Source organism: Gallus gallus, chromosome 2, assembly GCF_016699485.2.
Source record: "Gallus gallus isolate bGalGal1 chromosome 2, bGalGal1.mat.broiler.GRCg7b, whole genome shotgun sequence".
In the NCBI taxonomy this organism is placed as follows: Eukaryota; Metazoa; Chordata; class Aves; order Galliformes; family Phasianidae; genus Gallus; species Gallus gallus.
This window is the reverse complement of record NC_052533.1, coordinates 89,262,958-89,271,517: the sequence shown is the minus strand read 5'-3', so window position 1 is coordinate 89,271,517 and position 8,560 is coordinate 89,262,958. Positions and strand designations below refer to the sequence as shown.

Here is an 8,560-nt window from a genome sequence, read left to right as displayed (position 1 = left end):
GTTCCATCTGGAGGGAGAGGGAAGCACCGTGAAAGTTATTCTGCTACTTTCTCCTGTAGCCAGAGGGTGATATTTCCTTTGTGAGAAGAATGGAAGTTGCATAGAAGGTGGTAGCTAAGATTCTGTAGCAGTGGTAATTGAGAATTAAGCGTTAGATAATAAACCGTATTTAATCATTTTATCTTAAATGGATGTTTTCCTTACATCCATCTTCTGGCAAAACTGTGCTTAGTGACCTTCACCTTTTTGCCATTTCTTCTCCAACTGTGCTTTGCCAGGTTTTGGAGAAAACAGTTCTGGTCTAGATGGACTACTTCTTAGTGCTTTCCTGGATCCTGGTTTTGGTAGGATAGCTGTCTCCATAGTTATATTTAGATGACGTACAAATTTGCATTTCTTCAGCTGGAATTTCCTTGTTTTTAACCATGGTTTGCAACCGTACCAGGTTGTCAATCTCAGATCTTCCCAGAATGCATGAAATTGTTTTTTAATTATGTTTAGAGTACTTTGCATAGATCCCACTGTGAATCCAGCTTGCTTCCTTTCTGCCTGTAGACCAGCTGTATTGGCTGGGATGTCATTATAGGAATCATCAAACCAAATTTTTGTTAACACTCATAAAAATGCATGTTCTGTCAATGACTAGAAGTGTTCATTTGCCTTGCCTTTGTGTTCAGACAGCATCCTACATTCATACTTTCCTTTTTCTTCTAAATCTTTTGCCTCAGACAGAGTTCATTTTCTGTCTTGCTTTTTAAGTTAGAAATACACACCACGTCATTTGAATTAAACAAAAAAGTCCCCTATTCCTCTTCCCCTACACTGTTTGAATAGAGGCCTGTGTAAGAAGCCCTGCCAGCTTTGAAATGGGAAGGCTGGTAATTTTTTTTTTGCTTACATGGAGATCATTTTAATCCAAACAGACTCTTATTACGAAAGATATAAAGGACATTCCATTGCTTCTTGAATCCAAAACACTCCTAAACTGACACATTTACCACTTGGTCTCAGTTTGCACAGCACAAAGCACATAGGAGTGCTTTGTCTGCACTGTTATAATGCTGTTCTTTCAGAAAGCTGGTAATTCTCTAAGCCTGAGCTTTGGCATGGGCTCACTAACAAAGCTCAGTGCATGGACAACAGGGTGGATATCTGGGGGATGCCTCATGTCAGAGGCCTTCGTCTGTGATAGCACTAAGTGACCCATGTCCTCTCTTTATGCTGTTAGCCAACGAGAGACAATGTGAGCTAGTCATGAGCATCCTTTACATATCAAGACTCCAAGCTCGGAAACCTATCGTCAACTACTGCAAGAACCAGTACAGGCTCATTGGGCACTACTTTCAAATCTATAGGAATTTATTTATGCCTGTGAAAATCCAACCTCAGCATTAAAGGAAGGCCAAAACCAAAGAGGGCATTCACTGAAGATACCATTGGTCTAACCAGTGACTGGTCTCTTTGTTTTTACACCACAGTCTCTAGAAAGAGGATGATTTGGAGCAAGCAGCAACTCTCAGTCTTCCTGAAGAGAAGAAATAACTGCCTCCCCTGAGGATTCCTGGTTGTTTTCTAGCTGTCAATCGTGCATGTGAGAAGGTGATTCTGCTACTATCTGCATGGCCTGCTTTACCTCTTTGCAACTCTTTTTAACCCAAAGACTATGACGTATCCATTAAAGTTGCCAGGTTCTTTAGCTTTTGTACTGCATGCAGGTTTTGAACCTTACAAAGTAGGAGTGCATTTGTGAATAGAATGCAAGAATTTGACTGCAGAACGACCAACGGGTCATTTGAGATGTGAAAAATACATACTCATAGTTTAGTTGGGGCAACAAATATCCATGGGGGATCTGCAGCTGCCACTTACTCTGAGTGGCAGGAAAGTGTGAGTGTGAAATGTTTTCACTGACCTAGCTTAAGAAGAAATCTGAGCCCATCTTGACAGGCTGCTTTATTCCTTCACTTTAAGTATTAATGTATTCTGAGCTTTTTTATTTAAGCTCATTTACTGTGGATTTCAATGGTACTGTTACTAATTATTGCGTTGAGATGAGAATCAGGCTTCCAAACATAAAATGAAATATTTTTCATCTCCACCATTCCCTGTCATCTGAGAGTAGATGAGTATGTCTTAAGATCTGGATTGAAATGGAAATGAGACCAAATTTCAGCAGACAGGACACCCTGAAAAGTTGCCTTTTACCTGTGGAATCTTCTAAAAAGCCCGGAGGGCAAGTCACATATGCAGAACAGAGGTCTGAAACAAAACTGTGTTTAAAAGAAAAGGAAACAACCCTGCTCCGAAAGGGGCAGTCCCTCCTGGTAAAGAGACTCTGGAGGCAGCTGTCTCTCCTGTCTGCTCTGGTGAGTAGGATGCAGGCCTACTTCCTGTCTGAACAACTGAATGATAACGTGAAAAAGCCACAGTGACATTTGACATTTCTTTCAGTTTCTCTTTTTATAGCCAGACAGCGTGATTCACTTGGGTTCTTCTTGAAACTGGAGAGATGTGAAAAGAAAATTCAAGCATACAGCTCAGATATCGAAAGGTGATATTCCTATCCTTATGACTGTCTCCAGAAGGGCTGAGAGGAAGTGCCATTCGTAGCAACGTGTACCTCATCTTCTGCATCACAGACAAAAGACAGTTTCCTTGTGATCTCAGTACTTCTGCCTCCTTGACCTCCTCTTGTCACATCGAAGTCTAATCTAGGTCAGACGCATTGGAAAATCATAGAATTGTAGAAGGCTTGGGTTAGAAGGGACCTCAAAGATCATCCAGTTCCAGCCCCCCTGCCATAGGCAGGGTTGCCAACCCCTAAATCAGGCATGACATCAGATTGCCCAGGGCCCCATCCAACCAGGCCAAGAAGACCAAGAAGCATTTGAAGCTGCCAGAAAAAACAGAAGAAACACTAGGAAATCCAAATGGAAAAGCTGAACTAGGAAGAGGCAGAACAACATGAAAGCATTTTAGCAGAAAAGAAGGTGTTGACTTGTGAGATCAATGAACTGATAGAATTGTATGAAAGCTTAGCAGCAAAGCATCCTCATGTACAGTCTCAATAAAAAAAAAAAAAAAAAAAAAAAAAAAACCACCAGAAAATAATTGGAAACCAAACTGTATAAAAGACCTTGTAACACTGTGGAAGATGGTAATAGAAGTGATAGGCTTCATAATTGCTCCGAGCAGTAATAGTTATCCAACTTGGTAATCTTGTTGAATCCAGTCTTCATCTGTCTTCCAGGATCCTGAGAGAGTATTGAAGGTCATCGAAAGTGAAATATGCTAATATAAAGTTATTTGAGTTATAAAGAAGCTTACAAAGGCATTTTACCAACCAAGACTTTTTGGTGCTAAATACAGTCCTTTGATGCACCTGAGTTATTTAATTTATCTATGGCCAAAAGATCTACTTAAGAATAAGCTGTGAGACACGGAGTCCAAATTCTATTGATAAGCATCTAGTTAGAGGGAATTTCAGAAATGAAAACAAGGCTATTAAAACACCTCATCAGGAATTATTCCCGTATTCAGAGTACCTATCCATCACCTGATACCTCATTCAAGTCCTTTAAGAACTTCCCAATGGATTGGGTTGACCAGAACCTGGAACCTGTGTGTGAACATTCCCCTTGTGATGTAGTGCTTGGTGTCTTCACTGCTTCTGCATTTTGCTTGAGCATGTTGAGAGAGTCCTGCCCAGTCAGCTCTATGCACAGCCACCCTGTTTTAGCACTCTGCCATATAACATGCAGAAGAACCTGTTTGAGGGAGTACATCAGTGGAACTAACTTTAACTGCTTGCTCAAAACAGGGTAGGCCTCAGAGAAAGGTGAGATTTCACAGGGCCTTTTCCAGCTGAGTTTTGACAATCTTGAAGGATGGGGATTTTATAGCTTCTCTTGACGACCTGTTCCACCATCCTCCAAGGCTTTCTTCTGTGCATGTGTGCACATCTGCAGAGAATGGGTGTTGCAGGAGGAGAAGGGAGTGCGTGTATTCATTTACATGTGCTTGTTCATGAGCAGTGTTCACAGAAGAGCAGTCCCAAATTCTGTTTCCTCTGGCAGGTGAAGAAATCATGCTGCCACTGGTGAGCCAGGCAGTTACTAGACAGCTTTTAAAATAACCCCCACATTAAGCAGAATTATATGCCGTAATAAATGAGATGTTTCTAGAAATAATATGTTTTTAGTTTTGAAATAGTTTTGCAGTTGTGCAAAGATTCACTGCTTTTAAGTAACTGGAAAAATGAGTGCCTTGAATCTCTTTCACATTGAGATCTATTGTCAGTTTATTAAATGCAGATTTATTGCTGACTTTCCTAGCCAAAAAATAGCTGTTAGCACGTTATAACAGAGCATAAATTTGACTTCACTGAATCAAAGACATTTTTAAAGAAAAAAATTACTTAATGACCCGTCTGATCTAATAAATTTTGCAGTTCACATAAAACAAGATGACAAGCATTTATGTCCACTAGATGTGTAAAACTAAGACAGTCCTGGTGGTTAGCATCTGAAATGGTTTCTTTAGCCAATTGGTCTCATGGTCTCTTGTCTATAAAGCAAGGCAAGGGTAGGAATGGCTGCATAAGATGAGCTAGAAACATTTTCTCATGTAGCATTAAAATTGAAGTAGCCTGGTGGCGTGAGACTTCAGAGGTTGTCTGTGGGCCACCACGCTTCATGACTGGCAGAATTCCCTTGACAAAAGATCTGCATTTAAACTGCAGGCTTACAGTGTAAAAGGAAACTAATCATTTTCCTCATTCAGGAAATCCAGTTTGCAGCAATCTGACATAAACTTGCTGACCATTAGCTCCAAGCACTAGCCAATCTTTGAAGTTTCTTCTTCTGTGCCATGCAGAATGTCTGAAGATGCCTCTTTCTACCATGCCCACTGTTTACCCTGCAGCTGCTCCCTCTGGACACCATTAAGCTTAACTGTACAAAGAGAAGTTTCAGAATCCATAATGTATGTGTGTTTAAATATATGCATCTATATATGAAGCCCAGATTCTATTCAGCTACAAAGTTTACATGTACCTGGAAAATTTCATATATACATGGACCATGCCTAAACTTTTCTTTAGAGTCTAGCATGTTTTCATTCAGCCTCAGTCACCACTCTTGCAACACATGCCATAGAAAGTCAAGTATATCTCATCTGTTCTCCTGGAACAGTGCTGCCCCAAGGCCATCCTTGGAGGCATCAGTAGAGACCCAAGTTTCTTTGTTTGAATCAAAGCACATCAGCACAGTTTCATTGATTGAAATGTACTTTGGTTCCATTCATTCCCACTCATGTAGTGCTCCCTCATGGCAAGGTCTTGTAACTGGGGCTTGAGCATCACAGTGTTTGCTGTCACATCTGGGTGGAATTTTCCCAGGAGCATAAGCACTCCAGAATGGATTTCTCAGCACAACTTCAAAGTAGACACTCCTGTGACAGCATTTCAAAGCTATTTCCTTTTTTTTTTTTCCCTTCCAAATTCTCAATCTTCTGTAAGCAGCACAGTAACTCTTTATCTCCTTAAAGGCAAATACTTTGCAGTCGTCGATTGCTTCATTAAAATAGACTCATAAAATTCTAACACTCTTCCCTTTTACTCCACTCTTTGCAGCCTTCAAGACTAGTTCACGCTCATCACCATAGTCTCTCTCAAGTACTCTTGTGTGATTGTGTGCGTGCACAGAGACCTGGCCACATGCATGAAAGAGAAGTGCTGTCCTTGCTCATACCTAGGAGGCTGGACAGGGAAGCCATGAATCATGCTTGGACCTTCCAAATGCAATAGTACCTCCTGTGAGCAGAGTGTGGCCCCGTTGCCATCCTGCCTGTGTAGGACACTGCCTCCTTGCAGATCCTGCCCCACTGCAGAGATGGAAAAGCCTTTCTGGAGTGGAGCTCCTGAGTCCCTGTGCAGTATGCAGAACTCAAAATGAGTTTGGAACAGTTTGGGAGACGTGGCAGTATAGGCTGTCACTACTGTTGGAGGAAAGGGAAAAATGGATTAGGCAGAGGATGGGGGGTTGCAGGGGAATTGTAGTTTTGTCAGGTGTCGTCAGGAGTTCCCAAGAATAGGTAACAAGCTTGCAAAGATGAACTGAGTATGAGAAGGAGCGATGTGTCTGGGGCAAGGGGTAATGGCAAATCTAAGAGTGAGGAGACTGCTCAAGGGGAAAATAGGAAAGAAAGGAAGGGGAATGGTTCTGTCAAGAGTTAGAGCATATATCAGTAAGCTCATCAAGATGAGTTTCTTTGCTTTCATCATGAGCACAAGCTTTTTGTGTGGATGATTCTCTACAGTAGCTTCATTGATTGCAAGGCAGGGAGTCCTCCATTTCCTCTCTTTTCTTCCCTCTATACAACCTTGTAGGATGTCTGGGGAGGGGAGGAATTTTCCACCCCTACGAAGAATGCCCAGATGGCCCAGTAGTGTTGAACTTTCTTGCCTCAGGGGCTCCACTGCTATGTCTTTGCTGGTGATAATATGTCAAAATGCAAATATAGTTGGATTTCAGGCCCCCATGTGGAACTTTTGCCAAGGAAATGTAGCTAATGTTCACATCCTACTTTCATGTATTTACTTTTGTTGGTAAGTTTGAACACATTTTCCTCAGCCTACAATTCTCTTCCTGCTGTTTGTACACATGTAGTGAGTAATTCACTCCTGAGAATGTAATTTCACTTCCTTAGTCCCGATGTTTTTCTGTCACAAATCCAGATGCGATGCTCCATTGCTAACTTCTAACATTAATGTTGATGACTACTAATGCTAGCATTAATAATGATAGGCTTTCTACTGATGGCAGGTATGTTTACATGTTTTAACTCAGGAGTCTATCAGTAGACAGTAATGTGTGGTGAAAGCATGTCCCACAGCTAGAGGTGCGATTTTAGGGTTATGCTGTCTCTGTCTGTGGACAGTTAGTCCTCTGTGTCTTTCTCATGTAAGGTTAAGATGTGACCAGCAACAGAACTGACAGAAATCTCATTTGGGTCAGTGTCGTCTCTGTCCAGTTCATCTCAACCTGTCTTCTCATGTTTGAATGAGATGAGGCATGTCTAAAGCCAAGTCCGTAATACATACCAGGAGAGGAACAGCAAACACATTTTAGGAACTAATTGCAACAGATATTCAGTTGGTAGAGTGAATGCGAGCATGTAACTTTGAAAAAGAGTCACTCAGCATCTAGTACATTTAGCTATCTCCTGCAGGAGGGTCTGTAAACTCTTCACAGTCCCTTGCCACAAGATATGCATTCCTTCAAGCAAGGTACCGTCCAGAGGTGTCTTCTAGGTGCCCCATGTCATGTGTTCTAGTATTTCAGCCACTCTCGTTGTGCTGAGAGTCTTGTTCACTTTGAAAAAAAAAGAAGCTCTATGAAGACAAACATCATAGTTCTATGATGGTCCAAGCAAAATAGCCAACAAAGAGTAAGTCTTTGCCTGAGTCTCACTTATACACTGTACTTTTGACACTCTTGAAGACACCCTATACATCTTTAGATCACAACATTCATTTGACATGACACAGTTTACTCTCTCACACAGCTATCAAGTGTGGCACGTACATTAGACCAAGAGGAACAGCAGGCATGCCATGCATCAAGACGGCCTCCTAAGAATAAGCAATGAAAATTGCATGAAAGGTCAGATGGGGGAGCAGTTGGATCATGGGCAGGAATCAGCACATCAAGAATGAAACAAAACATTCTTGTTGCAGGTCCCTGTGTCTCCTGTGTGGTTGCTGCTGATGTGTGAAATTCAGGTCACTTGCCAGGTTTGTGTTGCTACATTAAACAGCATTACAGTAGGAACAACACTGTACTGCGCAGGGCTTAAAAAGAAGTAGTTGCAATACAAAATGAATGTGAGAGCCAAGAATGAAGAAAAGGGACATTTCACCTTTTGCAATAAAAATATGCTGCTTATTTCTGCATTAAAAGCAAAACTAACCTGGAGGAGAGTTTAACTTTGTCTTTTCCCCTTTTCTGGAAGAAATCCTGAGAGCTGGTTTCAAGTGATGCCCAAGCCTGGCTGTTAAGCTGAGAAGCAAATGCCGAGCCAGTGTGTATCCAGTGGCAATCATGCAGTAGTAATGGAATGTGAAGAAACTTTGGAAAAGAAAAGAGGAGCCAGCTGTGTCCACTGAGCGTGGCATTAAGGGAGAAAGGCTGTGATGGTGTATCAGCCTGTGCAGGGCTGGGTTCTGAGGGGACCTGACTGCTGGATGGTGCCCTCACAGCAGGGTGGAAGAGCACAAGTGTAGCTTCTGTCCTCTTGGTGCAGTTAAGCAGGATCACAAATAATAGATTATAGACATCTGCCTGTTTGATGTGGGTGTGAAATTCTAAATTAGCTAACAAAATGGTGCTTTGTATTAATAACAAGCATGCAATTTAGTCTGTAATTTCCCTGAGAGAATGGCAAAGTTAAATAATTAAGCATGCCTCAAAACAGGATTATTATAGGGATTAAGAGGAAAAAAATATAGCCTCTAAAATTAAAAAAGGAATGTAGAAACAATGCCTCCAAACCATGGCTG

General features: G+C 41.5%; 1 long non-coding RNA gene across 1 annotated transcript; it reads right to left on the bottom strand.

The window, feature by feature from the left end:
* Positions 1–2,441: 2,441 nt before the first annotated feature.
* Positions 2,442–3,582, bottom strand: LOC121110097. Its single transcript, XR_005857907.1, has 2 exons — positions 3,137–3,582; positions 2,442–2,711 (listed from the first exon to the last, which is right to left on the bottom strand). It is a non-coding gene; the product is annotated as an uncharacterized LOC121110097 (long non-coding RNA).
* Positions 3,583–8,560: the final 4,978 nt, after the last annotated feature.